We start from the raw sequence: 8,698 nt of genomic DNA, 5'->3' as shown, positions 1-8,698 counted from the left end.
TTACCTTTAACAGCTCTGTGAAATAAGTCTCATTATCTCCATTTTATTTGTGCGCGCAGCTAAGAAAGACTCACTCCAGAAACAAATACAGGCGGACTTGTCTCACTGCACTTCACTTTCCTGTGCCTCCCAGGTAGCGCAGTTTTTACAAACTGAAGGTCTGCGGCAATCTTGCATTGCGCACATCTATTGGCACCATTTTTCTTTCTTTTTTTTTTTTTTAAAGATTTTATTTATTTATTTATTTGAGAGAGAGAGAGAGCGAGAGAAACAGCATGAGAGGGGATAGGGTCAGAGGGAGAAGCAGGCTCCCCGCCGAGCCGGGAGCCCGATGTGGGACTAGATCCTAGGACTCCGGGATCATGACCTGAGCCGAAGGCAGTCGCTTAACCAACTGAGCCACCCAGGCGCCCCATGGCACCATTTTTCTAATGGTGTTAGCTCACTTTGTGTTTCTATGTCCCATTTGGGTAATTCTTACAATATTTCAAATGTTTTCATCATTAGTGTATTTATTACGGTGATCTGTGATCAGCAATCTTTGATGTTACTATTGCAATTGTTGTGGGGTGCTACAAACCGCACCATGTACAATGGTGAACTTAACAAATGTGTGTGTTCTGACTGCCCCACCAACTGGTGGTTCCCCCCTCTCTCTTTCTCTCCTCGGGCTTCCTATTCCCTGATACACAACAGTATTGAAATTAGGCCAATTAATAATCTTACAATATGGCCTCTAAGCGTTCAAATGAAAAGGAGGAGCTGTGTATCTTTCACTTCCAGTCAGAGGCTAGAAATGATTAAGCTAAGTGAGAAAGGCATGTCAAAAGCCAAGATAGACTAAAAGCTAGGCCTCTTGTGCCAACCAGTTAGTCAAGTTGTGAGTGCAAAGGAAAAGTTCTTAAAGGAGATGAAAAATGCTATTCCTGTGAACACACGAATGTTAAGAAAGTCAAACAGCTTTATTGCTGATATGGAGAAAGTTGCAGTGGTCTGGATAGAAGATCAAACCAGCCACAACAATCCCTTAAGCCAAAGCCTAATCCGGAGCAAGGCCCTAAGTCTCCTCAATACTGTGAAGACTGAGAGGTGACAAAGCATTGGAAGCCAGCAGAGGTTTGGTCATGAGGCTTAAGGAAAGAAGCCATCTTCATAACATCGAAGTGCAGGATGAAGCAGCAAATGCTGACAGAGAAGCTGCAGCAAGTTCTCCAGAAGGTCCAGCCAAGATCATTCATGAAGGTGGCTACACTGAACAACAGATTTTCAACAGAGATGAAACAGATTTCTATTGGAAGAAGAAGCCATCTAAGACTTGCTTAGCTAGAGAGGAGAAGTTAGTGCCTGGCTTCAAAGCTTCGAAGGACAGGCTACTCTCTTGCTGGGGACAAGTGCAGCTGGTGACTTTAAGTTGAAGCCAATGTTCCTTTACTAGTTCCCAAATCTCAGAGCCCTTAAGAATTATCGTAAATTGGGCACCTGGGTGGCTCAGTTGGTTAAGCATCTGCCTTCGGCTCAGGTCATGATCCTGGAGTCCCAGGATCAAGTCCTGCATCCATCGGGCTCCCTGCTCAGCAGGGAGTCCGCTTCTCCCTCTGACCCTTCCCTCTCTTGTGTGCTCTCTCTTTCTCATTCTCGCTCACAAATAAATAAATAAAATCTTAAAAAAAAAAGAACTATTGTAAATCTATTCTGCCTGTGCTTTATAAAAGAAATAGCAAAGCCTGGATGACAGCACATCTCTTTACAACATGATTTACTGAATATTTTAAGCCCACTGTTGAGTCCTACTGCTCAGAGAAGAAGGTTTCTTTCAAAAAATTACTGGTCACTGACAATGCACCTGGTTACCCAAGAGCTCTGAGGGAGATGGGCAAGATTAATGTTGTTTTCATGCGTGCTAACACAGTATCCATTCTGTGGCCCATGGATCAGGACTCATTTTGACTTTCAAGTCTTATTATTTAAGACATACACTGCATAAGGCTATAGCTGCCATAGATAGTAATTCCTCTGATGGATCTGCGCAAAGTAAATTGAAAACTTTTTGAAAGGATTCAGCATTCTAGATGCCATTAAGAACATCTGTAATTCATGGGAAGAAGTCAGAAGATCAACATAAAACAGGAGTTTGTAAGAAGTTGATTCCAACCCTCATGGATGACCTTGAGGAGTTCAAGATTTCAGTGGAGGGGGGCGCCTGGGTGGCTCAGTCGTTAAGCGTCTGCCTTCAGCTCAGGTCATGATCCCAGGGTCCTGGGATCAAGTTCTGCATCTGGCTCCCTGCTCAGGAGGAAGCCTGCTTCTCCCTCTCCCACTCCCCCTGCTTGTGTTCCCTCTCTCGCTGTGTCTCTCTCGGTCAAATAAATAAACAAAAATCTTAAAAAAAAAATAGCATCACATGCTACAGAATTATACATGAAAAGAAGAGTCAATTGATGTGACCAACTTCATTGTTGTCTTATTTTAAGAAATTGCCCCAGACACCCTGATCTTCCACCACCACGCTGGGCAGCAGCCATTAACATCAAGGCCAGACCCTCCATAGGCAAAAAGATTATGACTTGCTGAAAGCTCAGATGATGGTTAGCATTTTTTAGCAATCAAGCATTTTTTTTAAAGATTTTATTTATTTATTTGAGAGAGAGAGAATGAGAGAGAGAGCATGAGATGGGGAAGGGTCAGAGGGAGAAGCAGACTCCCTGCTCGGGAGGGAGTCTTTTTTTTAAAGATTTTATTTATTTATTTATTTATCAGAGAGCGAGCGAGAAACAGCATGAGAGAGGAGAGGATCAGAGGGAGAAGCGGGCTCCCCGCTGAGCCGGGAGCCCGATGCGGGACTCGATCCCGGAACTCCAGGATCATGACCTGAGCCGAAGGCAGTCGCTTAACCAACTGAGCCACCCAGGCGCCCAACAATCAAGTATTTTTAAATTAAAGTATGTACCTCATTTTTTTAGACATTATGCTATTGCTCACTTAGTAGACTATGGTATAGTGTAAACATAACTCTTATATGCACTGGGAAACCAAAAAATTGATTTGACTTGCTTTACCTCATTTAAAAGTCTCACAGATTTCTATTACTTAGAAATGTTTTGGTTGCAAATACAAAACTCACCTCAAAGTCATCTAGGGAAAAAGTAGTGGCAGGGGTTTTACTGGCTCAATAACTGAAAAGTGCAAGGGTAGAAGTTCAGTCTGAAAGTTCAGATGTGAATGAGTCCAAATTAAAATTTAAGCTGAAAAAGAGCAAATTCAGAGCTTGGAGGGGCTGTGTATGCATGTGCCAAGTGTGTGTGTGTGCATGTGCATGTGTGTGTGTGTATGTGTGTTGGGGGCAGGGGTGGAGTGGGGGACTGGATGAAAATCAGCCCTACCTCAACTGCAAGAATTTGGAGTAGGGAAGAGGTGGTTCTCCAAAGGAAAACCAATGTGCTCCTAGAAGCAGAAGAATGGTTATTGGACAGACAAAACCAGCAGATCTCTAAAATTACTTCTGTCCTCGAATAGTGTTCCATAAACTTACTTGAAATTCTCACCATTATTTCTCATTGTTTAAGACTTTAAGACTTCAGGAGTTTGGTACATATACTCTGAGGCAAAGTTTCCCAACGCTAGCTACACATGATCAGAATCATGGTGGTGGCCAAAAATGCTTTTAAAATATATGCATCTGAGCCTAACCTTTCCAGTGAGGTCCAACATCTCAAGCTTTGTCCATGCAGTAAGTGGTTGGAAAGAATAGCACACTGTGCAAAGTTAATAGCAGTAGATATAATTTCCTCATCCCATATCTTCCCGCCCCCTTTTCTCCACAAGCTATCAGTGAGGACTCTTGGATAGAGTATGCACCCCATTAATATTGGCAGAATTGGGGGTGCCTGGGTGGCTCAGTTGGTTAAGCGGCTGCCTTCGGCTCGGGTCGTGATCCTGGGGTCCTGGGATCGAGCCCCATGTCTGGCTCCCTGCTCAGAGGAGAGCCTGCTTCTCCCTCTCCCTCTGCCTGCCACTCTGCCTACTTGTGTTCTCTCTCTATAGCTCTGTCAAATAAATAAATAAAATCTATTAAAAAAATATTGGCAGAACTGAATATGGCAGAACTGAATGGAGAGGATGTACTGTACTATCCATGTTGGTCGTGTGTGCTCAAACACCCTCTAGGCCAGTAGCAGGGGGAATTTCTGTTCAGAGCTGGTGGGGGCTCCAGGCCCCAACCAACAATCAGTCCCATCTTAGGGAATCAAAAAGAGTCTACATTTTAAGGGGAGATTTAGAAGTCAGGTTGAGAGAGGGGATTTGGGTTTGCTTGGTATGTGTAAAGTGCAGTAAACAAAAGGAAGTCTGGCCTATTTGGGGACTTGAGAGTAGTTCATTATGGCTAGAAGATAATGCCTAAGGGCAGGGTGATCAGGGCTAAAGCTGGAGAAAAGAGCAGGGGAGGTAAGTGCTAAGTTTATTTTTATTCAAGTGCTCAGGGATCTGAAGAATTGTTTATTAGAGACCCAAATCCCACACATTCTATCATTTTGAACTTGGGAATGTTTATTTGTGAGTTGAACAAAACAACTGCAGTTTTAAATTGGATTTAAAAAATCAGCTCAGAAATGAATCCAAACGGCCCCCTTAAAACCATTACGATTCTGCGCTCCCGGGCTGCAGGGCCTCGGCTCCGCCACTGGGGTGCAGCGCAGCTCAGCGGACAGTAAGAACCTGGTCTGGGGGGCGGGGCTCCAGGGAATCCCTCCCCAAAGCAACAAATGTGGTTCTCCCTGAGCTAGGGGGAGCACACTATCCCTCTTCTAGTCCTCTTAGCTTCCTCTACCGTCCATGGCCCTCCTCCTGCCAAAAACCAAAAACAACAAAACAAAACAAAACAAAACCCTGTCATAGATAATTGTGTGTAGAGCACAAAAATACCTGTAAATTGATGGTATTTACAGTGCTTGCTTACATGTCCCATACCTCAGTAAACAGTGGGCTTGCCTTATAAAAAAAACCAAAACTGGAAATAACCCAATGTCCAATGATCAGGGATTGACTAAATAACTTATGGTATATTCATACAAGTAAATACAATGCAGCCCCATTAAAAGGTAGGAGAAATTATAATGAGAAAATGTTAAGTGAAAAAAGCAAAATCCAAACAATATGTGGCGAGATCCTAGTTTTTTTTTTTTAATATTTATTTATTTATTTGAGAGAGAGAGAGACAGAGAGTGAATGAGAGAGCAAACATGAGAGGGGGGGGGCAGCGGGGGGTGTGTGTGGGGTGGGGGCACAGGGAAAGGGAGAAGAAGACTCCATGCTGAGCAGAGAGCCCTTCTGGGGGCTCGATCCCAGGACTCTGGGATCATGACCTGAGCCGAAGGCAGTGAGATCCTAGTTTTATTAAAGTGTTTATTTATATAATATATATTTACACAGAATAAAACCCTGGAAGTTACCTTTGATCTTCTCTTTATGGTAGAATTACTGCTGATTTTTATTTTCTTCTTTATAATGTTCTACATTTTACAAAATAATGAATATACTTTTATATTTGGAAGAAAATTATCAAAGGAGATTCCAAAACAAATAGGCAAATATCCATCCCACCATATAGAAAAGGATGAACAGTTTCATAACTTTGTTACAATTACATGAGGCTATGGTGGCTCATGGGACTGATTCCATGATTGCATATGAACACCATCTTCCACTTATACAGACCAGGGACTAAGAAGCATACTCATAAGTCCTTGAGAGAACAATGAAATACAAGAACATATTAGGAGTGATTATTGATAATTGTTCTTTTCTTCTGAAAAGTTTCCTGTGTTTTCAAATTTTCTATAGAAACATGTACAGATTTTACTTAAAAATATAAAACATAAAAGCAGGTACAGACTGCCTGCAAAACGAAAAGCAAACACAATGAAATGATTGGGAAGGGAAAAACAAAATTTGAACGTCTATCTTTCAGTTATTGAGAGTTCCTCCTTCTTCAGTTTGAAATAGGATTTAACTTACCAGATGTTAATCTGAGATACACATCATTTTTTTCATGCTAAACATGACTATTTTTATAAATATATCTTTCTAATAAAATTTCAAAAATATTAAACCTTAAAATCCATTTTAAAATCACAAAAGCATTATGCATATTTTTGTGTGAAAAATAACAGGTATCTGTAAACTGGTAATTTCTTCACTAAGAACTCAATATTTTGTTATAAAGTCAATATTTTATTATATAGTCTTTCCTGTTTTATTTAAAAACATATTTGTAAATAAAGCAGGAACTTATTGTTTTGTGATCTGCTAAATTCACATAATTATATATACTAAACTTTTCTCCACATCATTAAATACATGATTTTTAATGGCTGGGATGCATACTTATTTTAACATAAGTGTGTACCATAATTTATTCAAGTAGTCCCCTATTGTTAAATATCTGTTAATTTTCTAGTTTTTAGCCACTAAGAATAATGATGATTTTACTATCTTTGTTCTTGTGTGTTTTTTTTTTTAAAGATTTTTATTTATTCATTTGAGAGAGAGAATGAGATAGAGAGCATGAGAGGGGGGAGGGTCAGAGAGAGAGGCAGACTCCCCGCTGAGCAGGGAGCCCGATGTGGGACTCGATCCCGGGACTCCAGGATCATGACCTGAGCCGAAGGCAGTCGCTTAACCAACTGAGCCACCCAGGCGCCCTTCTTGTGTGTTTTTGATGTGGGTTTTTTTTTTTTTTTTTGTAGAAATCGCTAGAACTCAATTGTTGGGTCAAAGACTTCAGTCATTTGCCAAATGATACATAGAAAGGGTGCTTTAAGGGCGCCTGGTGGCTCAGTCATTAAGCATTTGCCTTCAGCTCAGGTCATGATCCCAGGACCCTGGGATCGAGCCCCATATCGGGCTCCCTGCTCCACGGGAGGCCTGCTTCCCCCTCTCCCACTCCCCCTGCTTGTGCTCCCTCTCTCGCTGTGTCTCTCTCTGTCAAATAAATAAATAAAATCTTAAAAAGAAAAAAAAAAGGGTGCTTCAATCTGCACTCCCCTCAGTAGTATCTATTTTGAATATTGTAATGTTATAATGAGTCTTAAAATTAGGCAGGGTTAGTTATCCAAATTTGCTCTTCTTTTTCTTTCTTTTTTTTTTTTTAAGATTTTATTTATTTGTGAGAGAGAGAATGAGAGACAGAGAACATGAGAGGGAGGAGGGTCAGAGGGAGAAGCAGACTCCCTGCTGAGCAGGGAGCCTGATGTGGGACTCTATCCCGGGACTCCAGGATCATGACCTGAGCCGAAGGCAGTCGCTTAACCAACTGAGCCACCCAGGTGCCCTGCTCTTCCTTTTCAAGGTTGTTTTGGCTATTGTGGGTCTTTTGCATTTCCATGTGAATTTTAGAATCACTTATCAGTTTCTACCAAAACCAAAACAGCTGGGATTTTGATTGAGATGGCACTGAATTTAGAAATCAGTTTGGGGAGAACTGACATGATTTATTTAATTGTAAATTTATTTAAGATAGTTTTTAAAATTAACAGATTTTTTAGTGCAGTGTTAGCTATATAGGAAAATTGTTGGGAAAGCACAGAGTTCCCACATACCCTCTCCACCCCCCAGTTTCCCATATTATTTACATCACATGACTTACCGTGGTACATTTGTTACAATTGTTGAACCAGTATTTATACATTATTATTAACAAAGTCTATAGTTTATGGTTCAGACAAGTCATTCTTTGTGCGGTATATTCCATGGGTTTTAACAAATATATAATGACATTATATCCATCATTACAGTATCATACAGATTGGTTTCATACTATTGTTTTTGTATATTGATCTTGTATCCTACAACCTTGCTAAGCTCACTTGTTCTAGTGGTTTTTGTACATTATATTGGATTTTATACATAGACAATCATTCTTGTCTGAAAATAAGAACTATTTTACTTCTTCCTGTCCAGAACTTCTAGTACAATGTTGAAAAGAAGTGTTGATCCATGTCTGGCTCCTGATCTTAGCGGGTAATGCATTCAGTCTGTCACAGTTAAGTATGATGTTAGCTGTAGATTTTTCATGGATATACTTTATAAGGTTGAGGAAGTTCCCTAGTTTGCTAAGAAAATGGATGTTGGATTTTGCCTACTCAGAAGATCATATGATTTTTCTTTTTTAGTTTAAGATGGGTGAATTACATTGATTCATTTTCTAGTGATGCTTTGTCTTCTTATGCTATATCATAAAATCTATACCTTAACAAACTCAAATGGATATTTCAGTAATAATAAATGGCTATTGAATGCTTACTATGTGCTTGGCATTATTGAAAATGTTATCTCTTAATTACTCATAACAACCCCAGGAAGTAGGTGCCAGTACTATCTAACTTCACAACTGAGAATCTAAGTAGTTAAGAAATTTACTTCGGGGCGCCTGGGTGGCTCAGTCGTTAAGCGTCTGCCTTCAGCTCAGGTCACGATCCCAGGGTCCTGGGATCAAGCCCCGCATCGGGCTCCCTGCTCAGCAGGGGGTCTGCTTCTCCCTCCCCCACTCCCCCTGCTAGTGTTCCTTCTCTGGCCGTGTCTCTCTGTCAAATAAATAAATAAAATCTTTAAAAGAAAGGAAAGAAAGAAAGAAAGAAAGAAAGAAAGAAAGAAAGAAAGAAAGAAAGAAAGAAAGAAAGAAAGAAAGAAAGAAAGAAAGAAA

The sequence above is a fragment of the Neomonachus schauinslandi genome, chromosome 2 (genome assembly GCF_002201575.2).
Source record: "Neomonachus schauinslandi chromosome 2, ASM220157v2, whole genome shotgun sequence".
NCBI classification, from domain to species: domain Eukaryota; kingdom Metazoa; phylum Chordata; class Mammalia; order Carnivora; family Phocidae; genus Neomonachus; species Neomonachus schauinslandi.
Note: the sequence above shows the minus strand (reverse complement) of the source record.